Here is a 9,036-nt window from a genome sequence, read left to right on the forward strand (position 1 = left end):
TAACGGGCACTTGGACTATGTAGGTTCCCTAGCGGGCACTTGGACTATGTAAGTTCCTTAGCGGGCCCTTGGACTATGTAGGTTAACTAGCGGGCACTTAGACTATCTAGGTTACCTAGCAGGCATTTGGACTATGTACATACCCTAGCGGGCACTTGGACTATCTAGGTTACCTAGCGGGCACTTGGACTATGTACGTCCCCTAGTGGGCACTTGGACTATCTAGGTTAACTAACGGGCAATGGGACTATCTAGGTTTAGTAGCGGGCACGTGGACTATCTAGGTTACCAAGCGGGCACTTGGACAATGTAGGTCAACAAGCGGGCCCTTAGACTATCTAGGTTAACTAGAGGGCACTGGGACTATGTAGGTTAACTAGCGGACACTTGGACGATCTAGGTTATCTAGCGGACACTTGGACTATGTAGTTTCCCTAGCGGGCATTTGGAATATTTAGGGTACCTAGTGGGCACTTGGACTATATAGGTTACCTAGCGGGCACTTGGACTATGTAGGTTAACTAGAAGACACTTGGACTATCAAGGTTACCTAGCGGGCCCTTGGACTATGTAGGTTACCAGCGGGCACTTGGACTATCTAGGTTAACGAACGGGCACTTGGGCTATGTAGGTTACCTAGCGGGCACTTGGACTATGTAGGATCCCTATCGGACATTTGGACTACTTAGGTTACCTAGTGGGCACTTGGACTATCTAGGTTAACGAACGGGCACTTGGACTATGTAGGTTAACTAGCGGACACTTCTATTATCTAGGTTGGCTAACGGGCAATTCGACTATCTAGGTTACCTAGCGGGCACTTGGACTATGTAGGTTCACTGGCGGGCACTTGGATTATTTAGGGTTACCTAGCAGGCACTTTGACTATCTAGGTTAACTAACGTGCACTTGGACTATGTAGGTAACCTAGCGGGCACTTGGACTGTCTAGGTTACCTAGCAGGCACTTGGCCTATCTACGTTAAAGAACGGGCACTTGGACTATGTAGGTTAACTAGCGGACACTTTGATTATCTAGGTTAGCTAACGGGCAATTGGACTATCTAGGTTACCTAGCGGGTGCTTGGACTATGTAGGTTCCCTAGCGGGCACTTGGACTATTTAGGGTTACCTAGCAGGCACTTTGACTATCTAGGTTAACGAACGTGCACTTGGAATATGTAGGTAACCTAGCGGGCACTTGGACTGTCTAGGTTACCTAGCAGGCACTTGGCCTATCTATGTTAACAAACGGGCACTTGGACTATGTAGGTTAACTAGCGGACACTTCGACTATCTAGGTTAGCTAACGAGCAATTGGACTATGTAGGTTCCCTAACGGGCACTTGGACTATGTAGGTTCCTCTGCGGGCACTTGGACTATGTAGGTTCCCTATCAGGCACTTGGACTATGTAGGTTAACTAGCGGGCCCTTGAACTATGTAGATTAACTAGCGGTACTTGCACTATCTATGTTAAGTAGCGAGCCCTTTGACTATGCAGATTCCCTAGCGGGCACTTCGACTACGTAGGTTCCCTAGCGGGCACTTAGACTCTGTATGTTCCCTAGCGGGCACTTGGACTATATATGTTCCTTACGGACACTTGAACTATGTAAGTAACTACCGGGCACTTGGACTATGTAGGTTAACTAGCGGGCCCTTAGACTATCCAGGTTACCTAGCGGGCACTTGGACTATGTAGGTTAACTACCGGGCACTTGCACTATCTAGGTTACCTAGCGGGCACATGACTATGTACGTTCCCTAGTGGGCACTTGGACTATCTATGTTAACTAGCGGGCACTTGGACTATGTAGGTTAACTAGGGGACACTTGCACTATGTAGGTTACCTTGTGGCACTTGGACTATCTAGGTTTAACTAGCGGGCACTTGGACTATCTGGGTTAACTAGCGTGCACTTGGACTATGTAGGTTCCCTAGCGGGCACTTGGACTATCTAGTTTACCTAGCGGGCACTTGGACTATGTAGGTTAACTAGCGGGCCCTTGGACTATCTAGGTTACATAGCTGGAACTTGGACTATATAGGTTACCTTGCGGGCACTTGGACTATGTAGGTTAACCAAAGACACTTGGACGATCTAGTTTAAACAGTGGGCCCTTGGACTATGTAGGTTAACGAAAGGGCATTGGGACTATGTAAGATACCTAGCAGGCACTTGGACTGTCTAGGTTACCTAGCGGGCACTTGGACTATCTAGGTTAACGAACGGGCACTTGGACTATCTAGGTTACCTAGCGGGCACTTGGACTATGTAGGTTACCTAGCGGGCACTTGCACTATCTAGGTTACCTAGCGGGCACTTGGACTATGTAGGTTAATTAGTGGGCACTTGGACTATCTAGGTTACCGAATGGGCATTTGGACTATGTAGGTTACCTAGCGGGCACTTGCACTATCTTGGTTACCTAGCGGGCACTTGGACTATGTACGTCCCCTAGCGGACACTTGGACTATCTAGGTTAACTAGAGGGCCCTGGGACTATGTAGGTTAACTAGCGGGCCCTTGGATTATCTAGGTTAACTAGCGGGCACTTGGACTATCTAGGTTTACTAGCGGGCACTTGGACTATCTAGGTTAAGTAGCGGGCACTTGGACTATCTAGGTTAACTAGCGGGCACTTGGACTATCTAGATTAACTAGCGGGCCCTTGGACTATCTAGGTTTACTAGCGGGCACTTGGACTATCTAGGTTAACTAGCGGGCACTTGGACTATGTAGTTTCCCTAGCGGGCATTTGGATTATTTAGGTTACCTAGTGGGCACTTGGACTATGTAGGTTACCTAGCCGGCACTTGGACTATGTAGGTTAACTAGAAGGCACTTGGACTATCAAGGTTACCTAGCGGGCCCTTGGACTATGTAGGTTACCAGCGGGTACTTGGACTATCTAGGTTAACGAACGTGCACTTGGACTATGTAGGTAACCTAGCAGGCACTTGAACTGTCTAGGTTACCTAGCAGGCACTTGGCCTATCTACGTTAACGAACTTGCACTTGGACTATGTAGGTTAACTGGCGGACACTTCGACTATCTAGGTTAGCTAACGGGCAATTGGACTATGTAGGTTCCCTATCGCGTACTTGGACTGTCTAGGTTAACTAGGGGGCACTTGGACTATGTAGTTTACCTAGGAGGCACTTGGACTATGTTGGTTAACTAGCGGGCACTTGGACTATGTAGGTTACCTAGCGGGCACTTGGACTATGTACGTTCCTTAGCGGGCACTTGGGCTATCTACGTTACCTAGCGGGCACTTGGAATATACAGGTTAACGAACGGGCACTTGGACTATGTATGTAACCTAATGGTCACTTGGACTGTCTAGGTTACCTAGCGGGAACTTGGACTATGTAGGTTAACTAGCGGGCACTTGGACTATCAAGGTTAACTAGCGGGCCCTTGCTCTATGTAGGTTAACTAGCAGGCCTTTGGACTATGTAAGTTAACTAGAGGGCACTTTGATGATCCTTGTTAACTTGCGGGCACTTGGACTATCTAGGTTAACTAGCGGGCACTTGGACTATCTAGATTAACTAGCGGGCCCTTGGACTATCTAGGTTTACTAGCGGGCCTTGGACTATCTAGATTAACTAGCGGACACTTGGACTATGTAGGTTCCCTAGCGGGCACTTGGACTATCTAGTTTACCTAGCGGGCACTTGGACTATGTAGGTTAACTAGCGGGCCCTTGGACTATCTAGGTTACATAGCTGGAACTTGGACTATATAGGTTACCTTGCGGGCACTTGGACTATGTAGGTTAACCAAAGACACTTGGACGATCTAGTTTAAACAGTGGGCCCTTGGACTATGTAGGTTAACGAAAGGGCATTGGGACTATGTAAGATACCTAGCAGGCACTTGGACTGTCTAGGTTACCTAGCGGGCACTTGGACTATCTAGGTTAACGAACGGGCACTTGGACTATCTAGGTTACCTAGCGGGCACTTGGACTATGTAGGTTACCTAGCGGGCACTTGCACTATCTAGGTTACCTAGCGGGCACTTGGACTATGTAGGTTAATTAGTGGGCACTTGGACTATCTAGGTTACCGAATGGGCATTTGGACTATGAAGGTTACCTAGCGGGCACTTGCACTATCTTGGTTACCTAGCGGCCACTTGGACTATGTACGTCCCCTAGCGGACACTTGGACTATCTAGGTTAACTAGAGGGCCCTGGGACTATGTAGGTTAACTAGCGGGCCCTTGGATTATCTAGGTTAACTAGCGGGCACTTGGACTATCTAGGTTTACTAGCGGGCACTTGGACTATCTAGGTTAAGTAGCGGGCACTTGGACTATCTAGGTTAACTAGCGGGCACTTGGACTATCTAGATTAACTAGCGGGCCCTTGGACTATCTAGGTTTACTAGCGGGCACTTGGACTATCTAGGTTAACTAGCGGGCACTTGGACTATGTAGTTTCCCTAGCGGGCATTTGGATTATTTAGGTTACCTAGTGGGCACTTGGACTATGTAGGTTACCTAGCGGGCACTTGGACTATGTAGGTTAACTAGAAGGCACTTGGACTATCAAGGTTACCTAGCGGGCCCTTGGACTATGTAGGTTACCAGCGGGTACTTGGACTATCTAGGTTAACGAACGTGCACTTGGACTATGTAGGTAACCTAGCAGGCACTTGAACTGTCTAGGTTACCTAGCAGGCACTTGGCCTATCTACGTTAACGAACTTGCACTTGGACTATGTAGGTTAACTGGCGGACACTTCGACTATCTAGGTTAGCTAACGGGCAATTGGACTATGTAGGTTCCCTATCGCGTACTTGGACTGTCTAGGTTAACTAGGGGGCACTTGGACTATGTAGTTTACCTAGGAGGCACTTGGACTATGTTGGTTAACTAGCGGGCACTTGGACTATGTAGGTTACCTAGCGGGCACTTGGACTATGTACGTTCCTTAGCGGGCACTTGGGCTATCTACGTTACCTAGCGGGCACTTGGAATATACAGGTTAACGAACGGGCACTTGGACTATGTATGTAACCTAATGGTCACTTGGACTGTCTAGGTTACCTAGCGGGAACTTGGACTATGTAGGTTAACTAGCGGGCACTTGGACTATCAAGGTTAACTAGCGGGCCCTTGCTCTATGTAGGTTAACTAGCAGGCCTTTGGACTATGTAAGTTAACTAGAGGGCACTTTGATGAACCTTGTTAACTTGCGGGCACTTGGACTATCTAGGTTAACTAGCGGGCACTTGGACTATCTAGATTAACTAGCGGGCCCTTGGACTATCTAGGTTTACTAGCGGGCCTTGGACTATCTAGATTAACTAGCGGACACTTGGACTATGTAGGTTCCCTAGCGGGCACTTGGACTATCTAGTTTACCTAGCGGGCACTTGGACTATGTAGGTTAACTAGCGGGCCCTTGGACTATCTAGGTTACATAGCTGGAACTTGGACTATATAGGTTACCTTGCGGGCACTTGGACTATGTAGGTTAACCAAAGACACTTGGACGATCTAGTTTAAACAGTGGGCCCTTGGACTATGTAGGTTAACGAAAGGGCATTGGGACTATGTAAGATACCTAGCAGGCACTTGGACTGTCTAGGTTACCTAGCGGGCACTTGGACTATCTAGGTTAACGAACGGGCACTTGGACTATCTAGGTTACCTAGCGGGCACTTGGACTATGTAGGTTACCTAGCGGGCACTTGCACTATCTAGGTTACCTAGCGGGCACTTGGACTATGTAGGTTAATTAGTGGGCACTTGGACTATCTAGGTTACCGAATGGGCATTTGGACTATGAAGGTTACCTAGCGGGCACTTGCACTATCTTGGTTACCTAGCGGGCACTTGGACTATGTACGTCCCCTAGCGGACACTTGGACTATCTAGGTTAACTAGAGGGCCCTGGGACTATGTAGGTTAACTAGCGGGCCCTTGGATTATCTAGGTTAACTAGCGGGCACTTGGACTATCTAGGTTTACTAGCGGGCACTTGGACTATCTAGGTTAAGTAGCGGGCACTTGGACTATCTAGGTTAACTAGCGGGCACTTGGACTATCTAGATTAACTAGCGGGCCCTTGGACTATCTAGGTTTACTAGCGGGCACTTGGACTATCTAGGTTAACTAGCGGGCACTTGGACTATGTAGTTTCCCTAGCGGGCATTTGGATTATTTAGGTTACCTAGTGGGCACTTGGACTATGTAGGTTACCTAGCGGGCACTTGGACTATGTAGGTTAACTAGAAGGCACTTGGACTATCAAGGTTACCTAGCGGGCCCTTGGACTATGTAGGTTACCAGCGGGTACTTGGACTATCTAGGTTAACGAACGTGCACTTGGACTATGTAGGTAACCTAGCGGGCACTTGAACTGTCTAGGTTACCTAGCAGGCACTTGGCCTATCTACGTTAACGAACTTGCACTTGGACTATGTAGGTTAACTGGCGGACACTTCGACTATCTAGGTTAGCTAACGGGCAATTGGACTATGTAGGTTCCCTATCGCGTACTTGGACTGTCTAGGTTAACTAGGGGGCAATTGGACAGTCTAGGTTAACTAGCGGTCACTTGGACTATGTAGGTTACCTAGCGGGCACTTGGACTATGTACGTTCCTTAGCGGGCACTTGGGCTATCTACGTTACCTAGCGGGCACTTGGAATATACAGGTTAACGAACGGGCACTTGGACTATGTATGTAACCTAATGGTCACTTGGACTGTCTAGGTTACCTAGCGGGAACTTGGACTATGTAGGTTAACTAGCGGGCACTTGGACTATCAAGGTTAACTAGCGGGCCCTTGCTCTATGTAGGTTAACTAGCAGGCCTTTGGACTATGTAAGTTAACTAGAGGGCACTTTGATGATCCTTGTTAACTTGCGGGCACTTGGACTATCTAGGTTAACTAGCGGGCACTTGGACTATCTAGATTAACTAGCGGGCCCTTGGACTATCTAGGTTTACTAGCGGGCCTTGGACTATCTAGATTAACTAGCGGACACTTGGACTATGTAGGTTCCCTAGCGGGCACTTGGACTATAAAAGTTAACTAGCGGGCCCTTGGACTATATAGGTTAACTAGCGTGCACTTGGACGATCTAGGCTAAGTAGCGGGTACTTGGACTATGTAGGTTATCTAGCGGGCCCTTGGACTATGTAGATTCCCTAGCGGGCACTTGGATTCTGTGTGTTCCCTACGGACACTTGAACTATGTAGGTTCCCTAGCAGGCACTTGGACTATGTAGGTTCCAGAGGGGGCACTTGGACTATGTAAGTTAACTACCGGGCACTTGGACTATGTAGGTTAACTAGCGGGCCCTTGGACTATCCAGGTTACCTAGCGGGTACTTGGACTTTGTAGGTTAACTACCGGGCACATGCACTATCTAGGTTACCTAGCGGGCACTTGGACTATGTATGTTCTCTAGCGGGCACTTGGACTATCTATGTTAACTAGTGGGCCCTTGGACTATGTAGGTTAACTAGGGGACACTTGCACTATGTAGGTTACCTAGCGGCACTTGGACTATGTAGGTTAACTAGCGTGCATTTGGACTATGTAGGTTAACTAGAGGACACTTAGACAATCTATGTTAACTAGTCGGCCCTTGGACTATGTAGGTTAACGAACGGGCATTTGGACTATCTAGGTTACCTAGCAGACACTTGGACTGTCTAGGTTACCTAGCGGGCACTTTGCTATTTAGGTTAACGAACGGGCACTTGGACTATCTAGGTTGCCTAGCGGGCATTTGGACTATGTAAGTTACCTAACGGGCACTTGGACTATCTAGGTTACCTAGCGGGCACTTGGACTATGTAGGTTAACTAGTGGGCACTTGGACTATGTATGTTGCATAGCGGGCAATTGGACTATCTAGGTTAGGTAACGGGCACTTGGACTATATAGGTTATCTTGTGGGCCTTTTGACTATGTAGGTTACCTAGCGGGGACTTGGACTATCTAGGTTAACGAAAGGGCACTTGGACTATGTAGGTTACCTAGCGGGCACTTGGATTATCTAGGTTAGCTAACAGGAACTTGGAATATCTAGGTTACCTAGCGGGCACTTGGACTATGTAGGTTACCTTGGGGGCACTTGTACTATCTAGGTTACCTAACGGGAACTTGGACTATGTAGGTTAACTAGCGGACACCTGGACGATCTAGGTTAACTAGCGGGCACTTGGAATATCTAGGTTAACTAGCGGGCCCTAGGACTATGTAGGTTAACTAGCGGGCACTTGGACTATCTAGGTTAACTAGCGGGTTCTTGGATTATCTAGGTTAACTAGTGGGTTCTTGGACTATCTAGGTTAACTAGCGGGCACTTGGACTATCTAGGTTAACTAGCTGACCTTGGACTATGTAGGTTAACTAGTGGGCACTTGGACTATCTAGGTTAACTAGCTGACCTTGGACTATGTAAGTTAACTAGCGGGCACTTGGACTATCTAGGTTAACTAGCGGGCACTTGCACAATGCAGGTTCCCTAGCGGGCACTTTGACTATGTAGGTTCCCTAGTGGGCACCTGGACTATATAGGTTCCCTACGGGCACTTGGACTATCTAGGTTCCCTAACGGGCACTTGGAATATGTAGGTTCCCTATCGGGCACTTGGACTATGTAGGTTCCTCTGCGGGCACTTGGACTATGTAGGTTCCCTATCAGGCACTTGGACTATGTAGGTTAACTAGCGGGCCCTTGAACTATGTAGATTAACTACCGGCACTTGGACTATCTATGTTAACTAGAGGGCCCTTTGACTATGTAGATTCCCTAGCGGGCACTTCGACTATATAGGTTCCCTAGCGGGCACTTAGACCCTGTATGTTCCCTAGCGGGCACTTGGACTATATATGTTCCTTACGGACACTTGAACTATGTAAGTTAACTACCGGGCACTTGGACAATGTAGGTTAACTAGCGGGCCCTTAGACTATCCAGGTTACCTAGCGGGCACTTGGACTATGTAGGTTAACTACCGTGCACTTGCACTGTCTAGGTTACCTAGCGGGC

This window comes from Tenrec ecaudatus, unplaced genomic scaffold (assembly GCF_050624435.1).
Source record: "Tenrec ecaudatus isolate mTenEca1 unplaced genomic scaffold, mTenEca1.hap1 Scaffold_95, whole genome shotgun sequence".
Taxonomy (NCBI): Eukaryota; Metazoa; Chordata; class Mammalia; order Afrosoricida; family Tenrecidae; genus Tenrec; species Tenrec ecaudatus.